The 21550-nt window shown below is 58.4% G+C and overlaps 1 protein-coding gene across 1 annotated transcript in view; it reads right to left on the bottom strand.

Moving 5' to 3' along the window:
* The window catches only part of PRR5 (proline rich 5), a 52768-nt gene extending 37314 nt beyond the window's left edge, over nucleotides 1–15454 (bottom strand). The window contains exon 1 of the mRNA XM_036084070.2: nucleotides 15375–15454. The gene's annotated coding sequence lies outside the window, so the exon portion shown is untranslated. The remainder of the gene's footprint in view (nucleotides 1–15374) is intronic.
* Nucleotides 15455–21550: the final 6096 nt, after the last annotated feature.

Below are 21550 nucleotides of genomic sequence, written 5' to 3'. Positions count from 1 at the left end.
TGGAACGCCATTCCCCGCTCCTGCAAGAATGTGGTTCAAAGTCCACGAAGGAACGGATTTAATGAAGGGGAAAGACTGCTGAGATTCATGGAAGGGTTGGGGGGGGGGCTTCCATCTCCCTAGAGGGGTGGGAGGTGCCCCTTCCTGAGTGCCTGGCCCACATATCCCCACCATAACCCGGCCCGCTGGGCAGCCTCATTCCCCACTACAGGTGGACACTGAGGTCCTAGATCCTGATGTCGCCCACTGGGTCACAGGCCAGTGAAGGGCAGGGCTAGGGTGGACACTGGGGTGCCCACTCCCGTCCCTGGCTTACCACACGGTGGACTCTGGACTGAATTCATCTGCCTGGAGGCCAGGCCCTTCCACACCTGAAGTCTGGGCAGGTACTGCTCCCCCGCCCTCCTCCCAGCCCCCACTGGGCCAGCGAGCACCGATCCCAGGCCTGTGCCCGCCGTTCACCCGCCTCTTTGGGCCCGCAAGCCCCTGCAGGCTCAGGACTCCTCCCTGCCCCCAGACACGGCCTCCTGGCCTCGCAGCTTGCTGGGGTCCACCTTGCTGCGAGCACACTCACTTGCTACCCAGCTCAGAGGCTTCAGAGGAAGGCCTCTGCCTGCAAGATTTCCACATTCCCAAGCCTGGTGTCCAAGGCCCTCCACAATCTGGACACAGGCTTCCAATCCTTCCATTACTGTTTCATCCCCCCACTGAGCCCGTCCAGGCCCCTCTCTGCCACCAACCACCAAGCAGAAGACAGAGTGACTGCTTGTCCCCCAGACTTTCTGCCTGCTTCCCACCCCCGGGCCTTTCTCCGGGCACTGCCCTCCACCCGGGAAGCCTTTCCTCCCTCCCCAACTAATTTCTTCTCCAGCAATATTGACGATAATAATAATACTAAGACAGCAGGGTGTCTTGATCCAGGGCATGGGCTGTGGATTTACCGGTGAACAGTGGTCCACCTCGGGCTGATGACTGCTGTTCAACCGTGCCTCAGTTTCCCCATCTGTACAATGAGAACCATAATAACACCTTCCTCCCCGGGTGATTCCCAAGGCTGAAAATGTGTCCACAGATATAAAATGGGCCAGGCGCACAGTGGGTGCTCATCAGTGCGAGCCATTATCACCAGCTGCCCCCACCCTGGCGATGCAGCCCTTCCTCCTCTGCCCCAGCTCGACCAATAACCCCCAGGCCGTCCTCCCTCTGACCGGGCCGCCTCCTCTATCAGACTGGGTGCGTGCTGAGGCCTTGGCTGTGGTGAGCAGAGGCGCGAGCTAAGTGCCCGGTAGACACAAAGACTTTTCTTCTTGATGGACTTTGGTCAGGCTCCTCAGAGCCCTCTGCTGGACCGACCTTGGGCTCCCCATCCGTCCTTGCAGGATCCAGTTTGAGCAGGAATCCTGCTGGGCCAGTTGAGCCCAACCCCCCACTCTCCGTATCTTATCACCCTGGCCTGCCTTCAGCAAGAATTCCCTTGAGTCGGTCACAAGAGTGCCCCTTACCCCACAGGTTTCCTCCCCACCCACTGACCCCCGCCCTGCTCCTTGGCTCTAAATCCCCACTTCTGCTTGCTGGAGGGGGAGCTGAGGTTAATTTCTCTCTCCCACTGCAGATCCCCGCTGGCAGCTAGGAAACTCACAAGCTCTGAAAACTCAAGTTTTTTCAGAGACTGGCCGCAAAATCTGGATCCACCCTGATGTAAGGCTATTTGGAGTCCTTGTCTACCCCACTCCGTGTGGATCTAGTACAGAAACAGTCCCTAGGATGTTGCCCTGATACCTCTCGAGGGCTATCAACAGGTTGAATCATCATTCAAAAATCCAGCAGGAGTTCCCAAGTCACATCTGGCCCTGAGGGTCTCAGATAAGAGATGGATGATGGAGGATTTGCACCGATGGGAAGCTGACACAGAGCGGGTCGGTGGCCGAGCTAGATTCCACCGGATTCTGGAGACAGCCTGCCATTTAGTAGGAGCCTTGGAGACAGGTACTTTGCAGACTCTGGAAAGTGCTCTGTAAGAAGCAGTCACCCCTGGGGGCATTAGGATTCTTTTGCATTGACCACTCAAAGGTCAAGAGGCTGGACGATTTAAAGAATGACACAGCCTGAAAGCTCTCTCCCTATACACATCTCCTAGAAATGCTAGATAAAAAAATGGCACATCTTCTAAACGCATAACTTTTGTATGTGCTTGTAAGAAAGTGAGGAAAATCACCAGCAACCAGAATGATAATACTAATATTATCATTCAGACTGTCTTATTCCTACACTTAGATCGTATTTAGTATTGATTTTACTGAAGGCCTGAAGAGTGCTTGAAAGATTCGATCATTCAATGCAGAGGGACATTCTCGGTGCTTTAGTGCATCAAGCCCTTTAGCACTTCCCGCAACCTCAGTCATTGCTGTGCCCATTTCACAGATGATGAAATTGAGCACATCCCGTGCTGGTCGAGCTGGGATCCAAGCCCAGGCAGTCTGGCTCCCAGAGCTGTATTCTTCAGTCTTACGCTCTACTCACTGTGCTGTAATCAGCACGTCGCAGAAAAAGGCTATGAACTAAAAGCTGGGGTGTTGAGACAGAGGGTAAAACCAGCGGTCAGAAGGGAAGACGCTGAGCGAGCAGGTCGGTGCTGGAGAGGCAACTGAGCTCACACAAAGCCAGGGCTCTCGAGGGGCTGCGCCTCTAATAAATGGGTAACCGAGAAAAAGACCTGCCCCCTGGCAAAGAGAGATGACCAAGAAAACTGGTGTATGTCTACCTGAGCTCAAGGGAGTTGGCAAAGCATACAAGTCCCCTGGAACCTGTGCGGGCATCCGCCCTCACAGAGGCCGCGGCTTGACCAGGATGGTGATAGCTTGGGGCTGCCCACCCGAGCCATCCTAAAGGTGCCCTGGAGGGGCAGGCCCCCAAGCCAGGCCCGGTATCCACAGACAACGCTTGGCTGCAAATAAACTCATGATCCCAAGGACACAGCGCCCAGGGAAACAGGCCGCCAGGAGGGAAGGAGGCAAACACTACAACTATCAGGACAAAACTCCTGAGAACTTGAGCCAAGAAACTACTGGAAAGAGACTGTAAAGTGAATTTGCTTAACACAGTCAAAGGCATACAAGAAAATAAGAACAGAGCAGGATGTTATAAAAGCCAGCTGCCTACTGGGAAGCCAGCGTCCTGGGCTTGGGGATGGGGCTCAGTGGTCCCAGCTTACCGGGCACCCGGCTAGGTGTGCATGAGGGGACAGGTTTGGAGGAGGGAAAATGTTATTTTTGTACTTAAATACATATGGCTCTATAACAGATGAAGGTGAAATCCTTGTGGATTTTGAAGATGACCCAGGCCGCTTCAGTCATCTTGAAGTTATGGGACCTCAATGGGTCCCTCTCGCAGACCCCCTGAGGATGCTCCCCTCCCTCTCCCCTGCAGTTAGGGGAGCCTGGGGACCTGTTCCAGACACCAGGTCCTTGGATCAAGCCAGACCACAGGAATACCAAGGATGCTGCTCAGCACATCACACGGGGACCCCTTCATGGGCTCCTAGAAGGATCATCCCTCGGGTTTCATTACCAGGAAAACCTGTGCTTTCATCTTAAGGGCATTCAAATCTAGTGAGCGATCCTCTTTTTCTCTTTGCTCTTGTTGCTAGGAAGCTCAGAGTCAAAAATCGGTCCATATCTCACAGGTATACTGGACCTCCTGGCACGCTTTATTTATTTATTCTTTCAATCCAGGTGCATCTTGATAATGCTTATAGCAACAACCCAACCACGGGTATGACTTTATGAACATTTTTCTAATAGCCAAGCGCAGGCCCGAGGAGGTACACACACAATCACATCATCGCCATCGCCTCTGATGCAGGGATCACTAGTCCTGCTGTGTAGACAGGCTGCTGAAGCTGTGGGAGGGGAAGCGATGTTCCTGCAGGCACACAGGGGGTCAGGGAGAGCAGAGGGGGCATTTCCTAGGTGGCCCACAGAGCAGGGGAGCCGCCACAACCTGACTCCCTTCCCGGGACCACAGAGGGCCGGGCAGGGGAGCGAGAGACTCAGGGCCGCGCCCTCAGCAGGGGCCAGCCTTGTGCTCAGCAACTCCACCTGCCGGATGTAATCTCCCAGCAGCCCACTGGGAGGGGCTCTGGCGTGGAAAACACAAGGCCACACAGGCAGTCAGGAGGTGACCCTTGGGCCTCCCTCCTGTGCCCTTCACCCACCGCACCTGCTGTCCCCAGACCTGCCCGGCGCCGGGCCATAGCTGGAGCTCAGACAGAGAGGGTCTCCCTCCAGGATTGGCCCGTCTCCCCAGAGCCCCAAGAGCTGGGCTTGGAGTGAAGTCAGGTGAGGGTGAGGGCCATTCCAGGGGGGGACCAGACCTGTAGGGTGTGTGAAGGGTGAGAGCCCTACCAGGCAGGGGGCGTGGAGGCTGGTGGGGAGAGTGTGCGCCATGCTGCCGGCCTTGGGGTGTGTGAAGGTTTCAGAAAGGCCACTGCCTGGGGTTCAGGCCTCTCGAGCCTGAGAGGGGCTATCTCCCCTCCCCTCCCCACACCGCAAGCCCGGCCAGCCCCCAGGTTCTGCTGGCTTGAGTCTCCCACCTGGTCCCACCATCACCAGCATGAGAACACGCGCATGTCACGTGGGGATGATGGCAGGACCTCATGGGGTTGTGGTGATGGTGGAAGGGGCCATGGATGCGAAATGAGGTGTAGGGGGCCTTTGGGAACCCCCTCCCACCGGGAAGCTGAGATGAGGTGGGCCCATAGCTCGGGCTCTGTGAGCACTGTGGGGAGGGGGAGGGTTACGTGTGGCTCGCTTAGCTGAAAAGCCCCGGGACCTGCGCCCAGCCTGCCCCTCTGACCCCAGCCCTCCTGGACTCGCATCAGTTTGGGAACCCCGTATCTGTGGGCAAGGTCAGCTGGCTGGCCTCAGATCCAGGCACCGTGGGGCCTCAAGAGCATGATGCAGTCTCCCCAGCCCTGGTCCCCGCTGCTCATCTGCTGAGTCCTTTGAGCCAGGAAACCAGGTTCCTCAGGAAGGGCAGGAGCTTGGGCTCTCCCCACCTTCCCCTGGTGTGCCCAGGTCCCTGTTACTGTCACCCGTTTCATTTGCTGTGACGGCAGTGGCTGGAAGGGTGTGCTCCTGGGCTGGGTGGGGGTCCTGGAGTACAGCCAGATGACTTGCCAGCCACAATCAGAGAGAGGGATCCCCATGGGTCTGCAAGTCCCCCCAGCGACAGGGCCAGAGTCAGGACCTGGAGGCAGACATGGCGTCCTGCCACCTGCTCTCCCTGAGCCCTTCTCTGGGTCTGGAGCGTGGGAGGACGGCCTTGCCCAGACACCTGGCCTGGTCCCCCAGGGGCTCCTTGTTCAGGTCTTCTCAGTGGTTTCTGGTTTTGCATAACAGAGGCTTTGGCTCTTTCTCTGTGGTTCACAGCGTGGGTGGTGGATAAGGTGGGGACGGAGGTGAGATCTCTCTGCCCAGGAACCGAGGCGGTGAGGCAGCCTTGCAGCACCTGTAAACTCCACTGCTCCCTCGTACTGCCTCAGCCCACAGCGATTTCCCCCCCACTGGAGGGGCAGGTGACAGGAAGGGGTCTCTAGGGCTACACCACAGTGATGAGACAAGAGGATGCGGCGGTAAACTCCCAGCCTCTTGCAGGTACCCCACCAAGCTGTCAGCTCTGGGGATGTCTGAGGGGAGAGAGAGAGGAGTCAAGAGCCTCCCTGAGGCCTCCCAGATGAATGACAGTGGAGGTCAACACCCTGGAGAAAGCTGCTGTCCTTTGAGGCCCCGCCCAGTTCATGGCCACATGCTTGCCCTTCACTGTATCTGGAAAGACCTTCCTCTAAGCCAGGCCTGGTCAGCCAACTCCTATTCATCCTGCAAAACCCTGCCCACGGTGACCTCACCCAGCAATGTCTTCTCCAGGAGCTCCACCACAGTGCGTATGCATCTGCATTTGGAGGACAGCACTGCCCAGGCCGCTTGGAGGTTGAGAGTGAGACCCCTCTCTATTAAGGACATGTTCCTGACTTTCCTTGGCTGGTTCCTATGGTCATAAGTACTACTTAGCACTCACTCACAGTGTTCCCACGTGGGCAGGCAGCTAGCAGCCTTTCACTGGGGACACAGGGCTGCGAGGGCAGGGCCAGAGGCTGTGTGTATGTCCCTCCTTTTTGTCCAGTGAGTATTTCTTGAGAACCTAGCATGGGCCAGGCCCGGAGCTAAGTGCTGGATTTGAATCTGACCTTGGCCAAATCTTTTACCCTGTGCCAGCCTTGGTGTCTACTTGACCATCGTAACTGTTCTGGGAGGAAGAGACAACGTTCGGGGGAGGGAGGAGTCCCCATTTTATCAACCGGGGACGGAGGCCCGCACTGGGCATGTTGCTGAGTCTAGAGCCCAGCACCCGAGGCTACACCCAGGGGGCCCAGCCCACCCCCACCTTGCCTGTCCAGCTGAAAACGGGGGTAGGGGACCCTCACCTTCTCCTGGTGGAGCAAGGGAAGGATGGTGAGCCCTGGCTGGGGCTTGGGCTGGCCTCTTCCTCCTCCCTCCTCCCTTCTTGCCTACCCAGGGCCTACAGCACCTGTTAGCACACATGCAGGGAAGAAGCTCATCTGCCTCAGGGACATTCTCAGCAACACCCCCCCCCACCCCAACGCCAGGGCCTGTAGTCTCCTGGAGCACCCTCTTGGCCTTGGGGCCGACAGACCAAGATGATGGCCCCCGACCTTGACCCTCAGCACAGAGGAGGCCTTCTCCCTTCACTGGCTCGTTCTCCTCACCTTCAGGGAAAGCAGAGGAAGGCTCACCCGCGCTGGCCCCGCCCCCTCTGCGACTCAGTGGGCAGACCTCGGTGGCAGGGGCCCACTGCTGCTCGGAGCTCTTTCTGGTTGATCTTGTGACATGACACTCATTTCCTACTTCTGGGGGCTCACCTGTCCCCAGGGCGCCTCCTGTGCTGTATCTCGTCCCCTAACGAGCCTCCCTGGGCGATGCTCTGACCACAGATGACAGAACACGTCCCAGGGAGGACTCGAGGTGGTGAGGTTTATGATGATGCTCCCTTGCTCTATGACGTCAGCTGCTAACCCCCTCTCTTCAGATGACCCAACAGAAGCCCTGGAGGCTCCATCAGGGGCAAGGGCTGCAGGAAAGGCCGGATATTCCAGGTTGGGCTCTGGAGACAAACAGACCTGGATTCAAAGCGCAGCTCTGTCACTTACTGTGACTTGGCCTCAATTTCCCCATTCCGTGAGCTGGGGACACAGCAGTGCCTGCCTCGCAAGGTCGGGGCAAGGATCTCACGGGCTCCTTAGTGCAGAGTGCCTCCCGCAGCGGCAGGCCGGCAGGTGGAGCGCTCAGGGCTCAGGGGATGCAGCTCTCGTGATGCTCTCGGGGGGCATGCCCCCTCTCCCCCCGCATCACTCAGGATCCCGTCCAGCCCTCACCTTCAGGGTCTTACCACCCCTACCTCCCCCTCCCCCAGGGCTCCAGCCACACGGCACTCACTGGCCTGGCACACCTGCTTTCCTAGCAAACCCACCCGCCAGCAAGGTGCCAGCTATGCAAGGCCGATGGCTGGGCTGGGGCCTCCCCTGGGCTTCCCCCTGTGACAGCTCCATCACAGCATGGGTCTGCATCCCGTCAGCCTCCCTCATCGGACTACGTCAGGCCAGTCCGATGGAGAGCTAGACCCAGCAGGCAGGAGCTGTGTCTTTGTGGCAACCGCCTCCCAGAGGTTCGGCACATGCCTCTCAACACCCGTGAACACGCCCTGCCGCCTGCCTGCTTCCCTCCAACAGGTAAACGCTGGGTTCGCAGGATGGACATGAGGCCTGACGGATGGATGGGATGAGCTGCTCGGGGTCACACAGCTCCAAGGCCAGGAGGCCAGCCCTCCTGACCCCCAGGGCTCTGCAACAAGCCCCCGCCCACCTGTCTCTCTCCTGGCCCCAGAAATCCTTCCTGTCCAGCTGAACGTCCATTGTCTTGGAAGGTCAGGTACATGGAGTCCCTGTCTACAGAGTCTAATCCAGGAAGGCAGTGAGTTTCCACACAGAGCACACCTTCTAGCTCTGCACACGTCCCTTACCACATGTTTCTAAATCCCCTCCGCAGTCCTGGGGATGTCACTCACTCACTCGCTCGCTTGTTCATTCATCAGACACTCCTGGGGTTCCGCTCTGTGCCAGCCCCAGGCTGAGCCTGGGGACACAGAGATGAATCAGGCAGAGCCCCACCTGAGAGCCTTTGGAGGGAAAGACACCGGGGACAGACGAGCATGGGGTGCTAAATGCTGCCTCAAATATATGAGCAAACATTACAGGGGCTGCCCCATCTTGCCTGGGTGGACGCAGGGCAGCCGAGAAGGCTTCCTGGAGGAGGAGGGCACCTTCCAGCAGGGCCTTGAAGAACCAATGGAAGCCCTCAGGGCAGGTGCAGAAGGGCAGGAAGAGTTCCAGGCAGAGGAACACAGGGGAGGCCGAGAGGAGGGAAAAGTGGAGAGCAAATAGGTAGACGAGATGCCCTGCGTGCATGGTCAGGCAGTGAGGGGCGACGGTGGCTCTGATCCAGCACGGGGTGGGGGATCTGGGGGGGTGGGGATGACCCCCGGCCACCCACAGGTATCCCATCAATAGCTTGCATGTGACCTGGCTCCCTCTCACAGCTGCTGGAGGCAAGCGCGGCTCCAGGACCAGAGCCTGCCTCGGGAACTCTGAGCCCCTTGGGAAAAGCCGCTGCCTTAGGCTAGCAGCTCTGCAAGCGCCCCCGGGCACCAGCTCTGGGTCCTCCCTGGGAGAGCTGACCGCAAAGCCTGCTGGGGCCTCTCTGGAAACCAGACCCGGTCCAAAGGCCAATGAATGCCCAGCAGGCTGGTGTGCAGAGGTGACGGAGAACAAGGACACAGGTGCGATCTTCACTCAGGGAAGCGCAGTTTGCCCCCAAGTCACAGCCGGGAGACCAGGGCTCAGAGAGGCGGAGCGGCCTGCCAGAGCCCACCCAACGTCTGGAGGCGGTGAGTGGGCCCGGGCGCTGAACCCAGCCCTGACGGTTCCGGGGGCTCCCCCCACCGTGGCATCAGTGTCCCCCATGGGCCCACGGAGCCTCGAATGCTGGCCTGTGGCCAGTGCACCCAGAAGATATTTTATGAATGAGTGAACAAAAGAATCTGAACCCCCTGCGCTTCCTCCCCCACCACACGGCAGTAGGAAGAAGCCATCTGCGACTGTTTTTTGTTGTTGCTGTTACTCTGAAAATCAAATGCACAAACCCGAAGTCATAGCTCTGTGTCGCATCAGGACGGACAGACACCCCAGCCCCTGATTCCGGGCTAGAACTGAGTGTGGCCTCCCAGGGACAGGAGTTAGACAGACGAGGGCCAAATCTCCGCTCAGCTACTAGTAGCTGGAGACTCGACCCGCCGCACCCCTGCTCTGAGCCTTGGTATCCCCACCACGAAACAGAGGTATAAGAGGACCTACCTCCCTTGTGGGCTGCCGTGAGGACGAAGGAGGTGGAACCCTGCAGGGGTGAGTGCAGGGCTGGGGGGGGGGGCGGCGCGATCCCGGCCTGCTGGCCTCCTCTGCCTGCGATCCTGGCTGCTGGGTAAGCTCTGGAGCCCCCAGCACTAACTGCGCTGGACGCCCTGCAGAGAGCTGAACGGCTTACACATTCTGAGGCTCCCACATGGCCAAAGGGCAGAGGGGCCAAGGAGGGCGCGGGCAGGTGGCCCACTGGGCTCCCCCGTGACTCAGCAGGACTCAGGGAGGCTGCAGGTCTAGGGACGGCTGTGCCCTGTGCAGGGAAGCCCAGCTGCTGCTGTTTCGGATAAATATTTTATCACTGCTCACAGAGCAGTCCCCAGGAAGGTGCCGGCAGCCTCCGAGCCCGCAGAGCACCCCTTCCTGCCCGGACAGAAGGAAGTGGCTGGGTGGGGTGCAGGGTGGGGTCAGGAGCCCAGACCGCTAGCACATTAATGTTCCCCTGAGACTTCAGGTCAGCTCAGCTCAGCAAATGCCCCCTGAGCCTCACCCACACTCTGCCCTGCCCTGTGCTGGGTGCTGGGTGCTGGGCTCAGCCCTGCTCCGTGGACAGCTCCCATGTTCCTCTTCACCATGCCTAGAGCACTAGCCCTCTGCCCTTTGGCCCAGGCACATGTCCCATCCTGCTGGCCCAGTGCCATGCCACCTCCCCCAGGAAGTACTCCCGGCTTTCCCCCTTCTTACTGTGTGACCTTGGGCAGGCCCATTGCACTATCTAAGACTGTTTCTAAAATGGAGCTGATGACCCCCACTCGTGGGGCACCGGATGAGATTATATAAACGAAGAATCTCCCAGCACCTCGCCCACATGGAGACATTCTCTTTGGAGGGAGCTGAACATCAGGCATCTAATCAATAAATATTGAGCGTGTCTCAGGGTGGGGCGCAGGGACATTTAGCGCCTGGCTCCTGCTCGCAGGGGTCCACGATTTTACTAGGGACACGGGACCTAATATTAATTATATTAATATTAATTATATTAACTATATTAATAATACTAATAGTAAGCACAGCAGCAACACAACATGACAGCAGGACCAGCTGCCATGTTTCAAGCCCCTGCCATTGCCAGATACTTGACATCACATCCCCACGTTCACACGTCCCAGCAGCCCTGTGCCGTGGGGTTCTTACCCTCACTTCGTAACAGAGTGGAAACCACAGCTCCCCACCTCTCCACAGCCAAAGCCAAGCTCAGCATCTTCTCCCAGCCTTCCCTCTCCACGCTGAGTCTCCTGTGCCAGGGACCATCACCACCACCTACTCAAGTCCGAGACTTGTTGTCCTGGGGACTCAGCAGGTAGTGAGCTCCCTGTCACAGGAAATAATCAAGCAGGAGCATCATGTTTATTATCATCAATGCGTGGCCTCAGGGGCTGGCTTTCAGTCCATCTTAATCAGACCTAAACACTTACCAGCTGTGTGACTTGGACAAGAGACTGACCTCTCTGTGCCTTGCCTTCCTCATCTGTACAATGGGATCATACCATGGCCTTGCAGGGTTACATGAGGGCAAATATGTAAGCTTCTAAGCTGTCTTCAGGTGCATCTCAAGGGCTGCCTATGTGTTGACTATTATTATTTTGTAGCTTTACCTTACCCTTCCTCCTCATGGGAACCAAGCAGGGTAGAAATCGAAATTTCCGTCACAGATTTGAAAACTGAGGCACGGAGAATAACCCCTCAGACTCAAAGGGTATGTGGCAGAACCGGAACCAGAACGCGGGTCTCCTGGAGCTGAATGGGGGCCACCCTCCCAGCCTGGGTCCTCCATCCCCCCAGTCTTTCCTCCTGGGTTTTCCTCTGGGCTCCGGGCAGACTGGTTTTGCTGGAGAAACTGCTTGGGCAACACATAGAAGGTTTTTAACCAGTTCAGCGGATGGCACAGAAAGCAAAACCTTAAGAACCTTCCAGAAAACAAGCAAGACTTCTGCTGGGGTCAGAGGAGCCCACTGTGGTAGCTCTTGATGTCAGGGTGTTTTGGTGACACTCTCTCACATTCAGGCAGGTAGTGCGGTGGGGGTAGAAGGGGGGCATGCCCACCTCCTGCCAGAGACCCTAGGTTTGAGCCTCAGCCCTGCTCCTTGCTGCCTGGGTCTCTAGGCAAACCACTTGCCCTCTCTGAGCCTCAGCTTGCGTATCTGTTAATTGGGTATGGTCACGATCACCCTCTGGGCTGGCTAGTGCCTGGAGAAGGTCTGCACGTAGGACCAGGCACACGGTAGGTGCTCAGGAAATGGCAGCCCCCCTTCTTTCCGGGGGTCAGCCCATGCCCTGGAATCAGAGCTGAGGAGAGCAATGCTCCGTGCTGAAATGAGCTACATGTATTTTCTTGATAATCTTTTCAGAAGCGGCCTGGCCCCTGTACCCCCACCCCCACTTTTCCCAGGGTGTAGACAGTCGGTGGCCTCACTGTTCTCCCCGGAGGGTACAGATGGGCACGAGCTGAAGGCTTCCCCGGGCCAGGCGTCGAGTGCTCTCAGGATGCCAGAGGTACGCATCGACGTTAACGCTGATACGGATACGGACGGGAACTCCGGGGCCGATACCAGCCGGAGCGAAAGGCCACACACCGGAGCAGCTGCAGGGGCCTGCACCGCCACTCTTGGTCCTCACATCGGGACTGTCCCTCTCAGGGCCTTACACGGAGCCACCAGACCCTTACCACAACCCTAGGCGCCAAGTGCTTGCAATTCTCACCACTTTACAGATGAAGAAACTGAGGCACACAGAGGTCGAGACACTTGCCAATGTCACACAGCTGGGGATAGGTGGGGCCGGGATTCGAACCCAAGCAGCCTGGCTCCGGAACCCATGGTTTTAATCATCTCAACAGTTTAGTCCAAGCCACCCAATGCAGATGACAGAACTGAAGCTCAGAGAGGTTAGGCAGCTTTCCCATGGCCACACAGCTGTTAAATGGTGCTGCCAGGATTTACAGCAGGTGAGCCTGACTCTGGGGTCCCCGGCCTCTGTGGCCCCTCTCTGGCCCTGGCTGGCTCCTCCTCCCAGCCCTGCCCAGAGCCCCGTCCCAGACTTAGGGATTCCTGAGTCACCAGAACTGGGCTCATGCACAGATCTCAAAGCCCTCATCCCAGTGGTGCTCCCCCACTGAGATTCGGTTCTGAGACATATAAGAGGGATGTGGTTAAATGGCAAAAAGAGGGTTATGGTGTCACCAGGAAATTACCTTTTTGTTCCACTAAACCCACGTCTTCATAGCAGTCCAAGACTCTAATTTGTATCTCCTGACTCAGACTTGGGGCATGGCTGGGTCTTCTTCGGCACGTCCCCCGGGGCCACCCGAGGCTTCTGGGTGAGCCTAAAGCGGGACATCCGGACCCTGCTGTGTGACCCTGAGCAGCAATGACCCCACAGTCTGACCCTACAGCTCCCCGTTCAGATCGCACCTGTGGTCTCTCCCTACATGCCTCAATGGGGATCCCCCTGCCATCTGCCACCTCTGGTGGGAAGGAGCGAGGGAATGAATGAAGGAATGAATGGCTTTTCCTGCCCCTCTATGGGCATCTTGGGAGCCCGCCCTCCTCACAGATGTCCCAGAAGATGATTTTGTTCATGTCCATGAACGCCCAGGACTCAGGGCACCCGGAGAGGTGGGGAGAGGGCCCCGGGCTCTCTCCTTCCTTCTTCTCGCCCCAGGTCCTCCTGGCTCTGCCGGGAGTCGCCTGGGAGACCCGGGTGTCATCTCACAGTGTCTGTCTTGAGAAAGACCTGGCACCAGCGTCCCAGCCGGATCCCATAGAACGCTGCCCGACTCTGCCCAGGCGATGCCACTCAACCATCCCCAGGCCTTTTGATTCATCCATTAGAAACAAACAAAAAGATCCATCAGCTAACAAATGTTTCTGCACAGACCACTTTCCCTGCTGATGAGAAATTAAGTCCACGCGAATGTCCCCGTCACCAGATAGTGAGGTAGCTGAAACGCAGAATGCCAACCACTCTCATGGCTTACATCACATTTGTGGCAGGCTTGCGATGTGTCAGGCATTGGGCCTCTTTGGATCCCCTGACTACCTGTAAGGAGTGGGGAATACCATGGTTTCTAGGGCTCAGGTGGAAAAATGGAGGCCCTGAGAAGGAAAGTCCCTTGCCTAGGACCACGTGGACAGCCAGCGGTGGCCCTGTGATGCTGACCCAGGTCTGCCTGACTCCGGAGCACCCCCCTACCCCCCACATTTTCAACAAACAGCTCAGAATCTCAGACCACGTGGCAGGAAAGACCCTTGGGAGGCCATGACTTGCTGAGTGCTGGGGACTTGGGCTCAGGGAGGGGGAGTGGCTTCGTCAGGGACACAGCAAGTCCACGCCCCTGGGTTGGGCTGCTCTTGGGTCCACCCCACGGCCTACCGGCCAGAGGGAGTATGTGATCTTGTGCCCTCATCCAAGGCCACCACTCAGCGGTGTTCACACTTGTATGTGCACGGGGTGGGGGTGGGGGGGGTGAGCTGTAAGACACAGATTCCTGGTGCCCTCATCAGAGGTCAGGACGAGAGCCCAGGCATTGGCATTTTATCAAGAACTGTCACTGAAGAGGACAATCTGGTGGTCCTGGACCCCGCTGCCAGAGCCCCTAGCTTACCCCTCCAGGAAGGGTTCTCAGGCTGGGCGCGGTGCAGGAGGTCTGAGAGGCCGCAGGGAGCCCCCCTCCCCCTCGAGATGCAGTCCAGGGAATGCTGTTTGGAATCCCGGGGAACTCCGGCCCAGCCGGGCTTCCACCAAAAGCATCACTAATCACCTGGACAGCGATGGCCTCTCCATGCAGCTCTACACCATCGCACTGCTGTCCTGCAGCCTGGATGGGGAAATGGAGGCCGCCCACAGGAAGCGGCCTGGTGGGCCAGGGCCAAGACCACACCCAGTGACCCCCAGGCCAGGGGCCCTCCCCGAGCCCAGCAAGTTTTCCCCTACCTTGGCTCCATTGGAAACAATCTTAGAAAGCGTCAGGCCCTGCTCCTGTGAACAAGGTCCAGCGCATGGTCTGATTTTGCCAGAGGCCCAGACCCAGTGGCAGGCAAGTCTGCCCTGCCGGCCACCTCTCAAGGGATGTGAGGGGGGCTCCCTAGTTCTGAGGCCACAGACCCCTCTGTGCTCCAGCCCTGGGGTCTCTGCCCTCAGATGTACCTGCTGCCCCAGACCGCCCCCTCCCCCCCACCCAGGGCTCTGCAGGGCCAGCTCCCCACAGGAAGGTGGCAGGAGGCCCAGGCTAGAGGCCAGAGGGGTGGGGCCCCACGCTAAAACCGGACAGGGCTCCAAAAGGAGGTTCTCCCTCCCTCGCCCATCTTTGTTTGCTCTCTTGGGGGGGGGGCAGTGTAAAGGGAGGGGAAGAGCTGCATGGGGAGGGGGCAGTGTTGGGAAGGAAGATCGGGAAACGAGGCAGCTGGACACCCGGCTGGACCGACACGCAGAGACCCACCCGCAGAGACGGAAAGTCAGAGATAGAGACGAGAAGGGGGCGGGGCGGGGCGGGGCGTTGGGGGGAGGGCTGGCTAGGAGAGACCCCGAGAGGGAAGCTGGGAGGTCCCAGGGGTGGGGGGGGCCTCGTAGTGGGAGAAGCTGGAGCCCCTTGCAGGGGGCCGCCCGGGCCCTACCCCATCCCATGTCCCCGCACTCGGCGTGACGCGCGCGCGCGCGCACACACAGACACACAGACACACAGACACACAGACACACACACACACTCGCACACACACACATACACGGCGCTCCGGCGGACCCGGCCCGGCCTCTTCAGGGGCGCGCGTGCGACCCCCCGCCCCCCCGGCCCCCTCCCCCCGCGGGGCCTCCGGGGCCCATCGCCGCCGCTCACCTTGGTCCCCGCGCCACCGCCGCCGCCGCCGCCACCGCGCAGAGCCGGAGCCCGGGCCGGGGGAGGGGGCCGCGGAGGCCCCGCCCCGCCCCGCCCCCGGGCCCGCGCTAGGGCTCCGGACGCGGCCGTGGCCACCGCCGCCCGGGCTCCGCAGCCGATGCGAGCGAGCGAGACCCGCGCGAGGACGCGACCTGCGGCCGCCGGGGAAGCGGCCCGCCCGAGCTGGGAGCTGGGGCCGGGGCGCCCTCCGCAGATCCCCCACCCCGGTGCACTGCGCAGGCTGTAGGCGGTGCCCGCCGGGGATGGGGCGTCCCCGGCCACCCAGTAACCCACCCCTCGGCGGTCCTTTAACGCCCACCGAGCGCCCTCTCCTCGAGCCTCGGCCTGCGCGGGGCGCTGCGAGCCCGGAGGAAAAATCAGACGTTCGATTCAGTCCCTGCCCCGTTGGGCGGGGAGGGGGGAGGGGGGGCGGTCGCTCAGGGTCTGGCAGCTGGCAGAGGGGGCAGGGATGGAGCAAAGAGATGCTTCCAGCGTCTGAATGGCCCAGGGCTATGGTTCTCAAAGTCTGGCCCCACCTGCTTGGGGGGCATCTCCCTGAACTTGTTAGCTATGCACTTTCTCAGGCCCCAGCCCAGACTTACAGAATCTAGGGTTGGGGCCTAGGAATCTGGGTTTTTACCAAGTTCTCCGGGTGATTCCCAAGCTCCGTGAAGTTTGAGAAGTACTGGCCTGGTTGAAATGTCCAGCACCCCATATCTCATACCCCAGATGGAACACCCAGGTCCCACACCCGAGAGTATAAAGAAGGGGTTCTTTTCACCCTTCGTTTAAAAAATGTCCACCTTGTCTCCTTTGTGACACTGTGTTGGGAAGGGGGACAGGGGCGAGGGTGGCTCCTGGACCAGGAATTCCGTGGCAGGATTAACAGGCAGAGAAGAGTGCCCTCAGGGGCAAGGCCGTCTGGCTGGAGCCTTCCCATGGCGGTTACTGGTCCTTACACGTGTGTTAAAGTGCAGGGATGGTTTTAAAGTTTTGAAATGCAATTATGCAAATATTTCTGTCTGTATTCAGGACTTTCTCTCCCATGATGGTGCTTGTTTGAAGCTAAGCCACCTGCCCCTGTTAAAATGGGATAGGTTAGGTAGCAGGCCTTCCTGGTGACCCGAGGCCAGGAGAGGGAGTGTGCTGATGGGCTTCACTGGGGTCCAGGGACAAGCACCTCTGCCTGGGCAGTGGGCCAGGGCGTCCAGAAGGTGGGGAGGGCATCTGGACAGAGGGACCTGTTGGAGTAAGCACATGTAGCGAGTGGGTCCTGGGGATGTCCAGCATGTTCTCCGGACTATCTCAAATAGCCTCCTTTTCTTCTTTCTTCCCTTGTCCCGCTTTGATTCTCTTCCTAGTGCTTGGGCTTGGCATTTTATTCTGTAATTGGTCATTTCTTCCGTGTTGAGTTTGTCCACTAGGATGCGAATTCCCTGGGAGAGGGGCCTTGTCTCTTTCCTTCCCCCAAAGTGTCCCCAGCGGTGAGGACAGTGTTTGGTACTTAGAAGGTGCCAACTAGATGTTTGTGGAAAGAATGGGTAATGGATGGTCCCATAGTGAGCACTGCTGGTCACTTTTCACTTGTGGCACCCCTGTCCCCCCCCCCAGGTCCGTCCTCTGCCAGGCTCTGTGCCCACGCTGATGGGTGGCATCCTCCGCTGGTAGCTGGTTGGGGCTGGGACAGCAACGGAAGCAGCAGCTGGAGATGAGGAAGGAGAGGGAGAGAGGATGGGGCATTTCCTCCTGCTGACCACGTGCCGCATCCCCGACACTGGCTGTGCCCCCTGTGACCATAGCTCTTGCTGGGAGCCCCCCCCCCGCAGCTATAGGTCCCCCTGGTTTCTATATGAAACACCACTTCCTTGGCTTGTTCTTTCCAGCCCTAGGGAGGTAGCAGCTCCCTGTAACCACAGCCTCTGGGTGCTTCCTTAACCTGCCCAGGCCTCTGTAAACAGTCCCTTTCGTATGTCCCTTATTTGGACCACATGGACGACATTACGGTGGTGGATGCGTGTCGTTATACATTTGTCCAAACCCGCAGAATGCACACCAAGAGGGATCCTAATGGCAGCTCCGGACTTTGGGTGCTATGTCCACGCAGGTTCATCTGTTGTAACAGATGTCCCACTCTGGTGGGGGATGCTGACGATGGGGGAGACCGTGCATGGTGAGGGGGGCAGGGGGCATAGGAAATCTCTGTACCTTCCTCTCATTTAGGCTGTGAACCTAAAACTGCTCTAAAAATATTAAGTTAAAAAAAAAGCCCAAGACCACGCAGTGAGTAATGACAGAGCCAGTATTTAAACGCAAGACCTCTTGGTTTGAAGCCTCTGTGTCCGACTTTTGGGGGGTTTGAGCTCTTCTCCCCTGAGGGGCCCAGGTCTGGGGGTAAACTGAAAATGAAGGAGACATGGGTGGTATAGACGGCAGCTGACCCCCAGGAGCCCCTGGAGAGCATGCCGGTGACTACTCCCAGGATGCCCATCTGCCTCTTTTAGCAACTTGGTGAGAACTGAGTATCCCCTAGGGCCTGGCAGGAAACCCCAGTTCAAGCACTCATGTGTGTCAGAGCGGCTCCGAGGGTCACGTGAGGCTGTGGGAAACCACCAGGAGGCTCAGGTGAGGCCCCTGTCCCCACCGCAGCAGCCGGTTGACCTTCCATTTCCTTCCTTTGCTCTCCAAGTGAGCAGACGAGGCCAGCGGCCCCCACCCCCCGCCCCGCCCGTGTGCCCGGACTGTCCTGGTGCTGGAAGGACACACATTCTGCAGCTAGGAGACCAAGGCTGAGGCCCTTGTCAGGTGACCTGTCCACTCTGAGCCTCAGGCTCCTTGTCCCCACAATGGGGGTGGTCACACCTGCTAATTTCACAAGTTTGTGTATTTATATATTTATTCATGGGTTGATTGAGTCCCTGAAAAATATCTAACGAGCTTTTGCTCATTATCTGGCAAATAAGAAAAGTGCTTTGCAAATCTACAGCCCTGTGCAAAATTGAGTTCTCCAATGGGTGAGTGTTTGTTGTGGGACAGGGTGAAAACCCGCAGACTCCGAGGGCTCTCTGCATGGGGAGGACACTCAGAGACACCTCCCCAGTCAGTGCAGACAAAGAGACAGGGGCCAGCAATGTGCAGTGACTTGCCCAGTGTCATATAGTGTATGACACGAGGTTTGTAATGCACACCCCCTGCCCCCAAATGTCCACGTCCTAATCCCCAGAGCTTGTGAGTATATTACCTTTCAGGGCAAAAGGCACTTTGCAGATGTGATTAAGGCTTTTCAGATGGGGGGACGATCCTAGATTATCCAATGGGCCCCCTGTCATCACAAGGATCCTTCTCGGAAGGAGGCAGGAGGGCTAGAGGAAGAAAAGGGTGGCGTGGATCAGAAACGGAGGGAGATGACAGATGCCACGCCCGTGGCTTTGAGGGAGGAGGAGGCCGCAAGCCGTGGAAAGCAGGTGGTCTCTAAGAGCTGGAAAACGTAACAGGACAGATTCTCTCCTTGAGCTTCCAGAAAGAATGCAGCCCCTCCCAACTTTTGGCCCCTAGAACTGCAGGAGAATGATTTGTTTTCAGCCTGTCAATGTGTGGCCATTTGTTAGAGCGGCCACAGGAGACTAGTATATACAGCAAGGCTGGGTTTGGAGGCTGGTCTCGTGCAGCTCAGCTGAGCCCTGCCTCCAAGCCTTCCATCTGGGGCTCCCGTGAGATTGGAGAGACTGGTGGGTGCTTTGGCATTCCCTTTCCTCCCATAGGGTGCTTAACAGGTAGCAAAAAATACACATAAAATAACTAATAATGGAAAAAGCAAAACAGAATGACTCCCAGCCTCTCCTACCCAGTGGAAGAACTAGAATGCCCCTCTTCCTTGCTTTGCAGATCTGATCTGTTATTACAGACTTAAAAGGGTGGTGCTGGGTAGCATTTTGGGACATGAAGGGGAGATAAGGTTTTCTGAGCAATAATAACATGACATTTGCATACGTTTCCCTGTTGTGTATTCTGCTTTCCTCTTGCACTTCAGCTTCTCGGACTTGACCTTTTGTCTCAGACGCTCCATTAGATGGCACTGCTTAAGCAGGCGGGTCCCTACGCACCCGCTGGCGGGCACCTGTTAGTTACAGAGCTGGTGTGCTGGGAAGCCGCGACAAACAGGAGGAGCCTCAGAGGTACTTCCCTCAACTCCTCATTTTCTTTTCTGGAATGGAAGCGGGGAGCCTGGCTTTCAGCTCCGGGTCCCCGGGGTGCGGCACCGAGCTCGGCCCACAGTAGGTGCTCAGCGGAAGTCTGGCAAATGGCGGAAGTACCTTGCAGAACGTTGTATGAAGCTGGCACTCGAGAGACGTTTCGACAAATGCACGCCTCACCTGGGACCATGCATGGGCATTGCACCTGGACATCGCACCTGTGTGCTACACCTGGGCATCACACCTGTGCACAAAGCTCAGGTGGACAAGTAGGCTGTGGGAGCCGGGAAGGATCTGGATTCCAGCCAGGCTGGGGCCACGCAGGTTGAGGGGACCTTCATCCTTAGCTATGTCTCTCCTAGGAGGCTCCAGACTCTCCCTTTGGACTCTGGAAGTGCCAGCTCTACTCAAGAGGGCACTGTCGGGATGGAGCCCACCTTGACAAGCGGGTACCAAGAGTTTATCTCCTTGTGATCCAACCTTGAACCTCTCATCTTGGGAGTGCCCACTCTTGTCCCCCGGCCCCATCCACCCAGGATTCCAGTCCACCCAGACTGCCTAGTAGCCCCCACCCCTTGTCCCTGGACCCCAGGGGAAATCCGGGGGACCCGGGAAACCTCAGTGCAGAGCTTGGCCCGTCCACCATGTCCACCCCTGAGCCCTCCATCCCAGCATGTGATGCATTTGGGAATTTTCCTGAACATTTGAGGGGCTGTGGGGAGGGCCCACCTTTTGTCCCCTTCTCTGGAGAGCCCTCCCTCTCCAGAACAGCTTGTCCTCCCATGAAATATAAACAACCACACAGAACAACATCAGACAAGGCTGCTAGCTGATAATCAAGACAAAGACAAGACCCCTCGGTCATCACTGAGCACGGACGACAGCGTGAACGTCGTGCCGGCCACAGAATTACCAAACCCAGCTCTAGCCGGCTGCAGGCCCTGTGGACTAGGGGTTATTATTATTATTTTTTTTTCAGTAAGCTCTGTGCCCAATGTGGGGCCCGAACTCACGACCCCAAGATCAAGAGTCGCACGCTGTACCGACTGAGCCAGCCAGGGGCCCCTGGACGAGGGTTACCGAGATGCCCCCTTCCTGACAGCGCCCAGTCCGGAGCAGAGCCCCACCTCCTCAGGCCCCCCGGTGCCCCCCAGCACCCGGGCAACACCCCGTAAGTCCTTCCTACCCCCTTGCCGAGCACCCCCCTCTGCCGTGGTGGCTCTCCCTCTAGGCCACGGGTGATGGCCCCTCTTTGCTCACCCACAGGGATGCTCCTGGTGGCCTCTGTCGGAGACATTAGGCAACGGGGAGGCTTCCCCTGGGCCACCAAGAGGACAGTCTCCTCCAGACCCTCAGACTGAGGGGGGAGAGAGCTGGAGGGGAGGTGGGAGGTTCGAACCTGGCTGGGGGCTGTGCCAGCTCGACAGTGGACCGTCGGCGGCTGATATTGCTGTGGTGACAGGGCCCGGCCGGCTGGCTGGGGGAGGTGACCCAGCTCGGGCAGTGGGCAGACTTGCCAGGCGGGGCTGGAGGGGTGGGGGCTCTGGTGGAGAGCTGCTACCGCCTGACTCTCCCGCTGGCCCTGGCTCCCGCGTTAGACTCGTCTGCTCTGGGCCCTGTCCCAGCGGAAGCCCAGGCGCCCCTCTGTCTTCGGCGCTGGGGAGACCGCTGGCCGCAGGGGGCTGAGTCTGATTCAACCGGAGGACCACGTGCTTCATCTATGCTAGGTTTGCGTGTGGGGCTGGGCTGCAGACGGGAGCCCGGGGGGAGCTCTGGGGGCAGGGGAGCCGGAAAGCCAGTTCTGCCACTCGATGTGACAAGGGCTCTAAGCTGGAGCTGGAGCTGGCCCTCTCCTCCTGGGAGTTCATCGGCAGTTCCTCACAGAGGCCAGAGCCCGGCTCGGGACTCGGGGACCAGTGCTCACCCCACAGGCCGGTGCCCTTGAGC

This window comes from Halichoerus grypus, chromosome 6, assembly GCF_964656455.1.
Source record: "Halichoerus grypus chromosome 6, mHalGry1.hap1.1, whole genome shotgun sequence".
NCBI classification, from domain to species: Eukaryota; Metazoa; Chordata; class Mammalia; order Carnivora; family Phocidae; genus Halichoerus; species Halichoerus grypus.
Note: the sequence above shows the minus strand (reverse complement) of the source record. Positions and strands in the feature narration are given on the sequence as shown.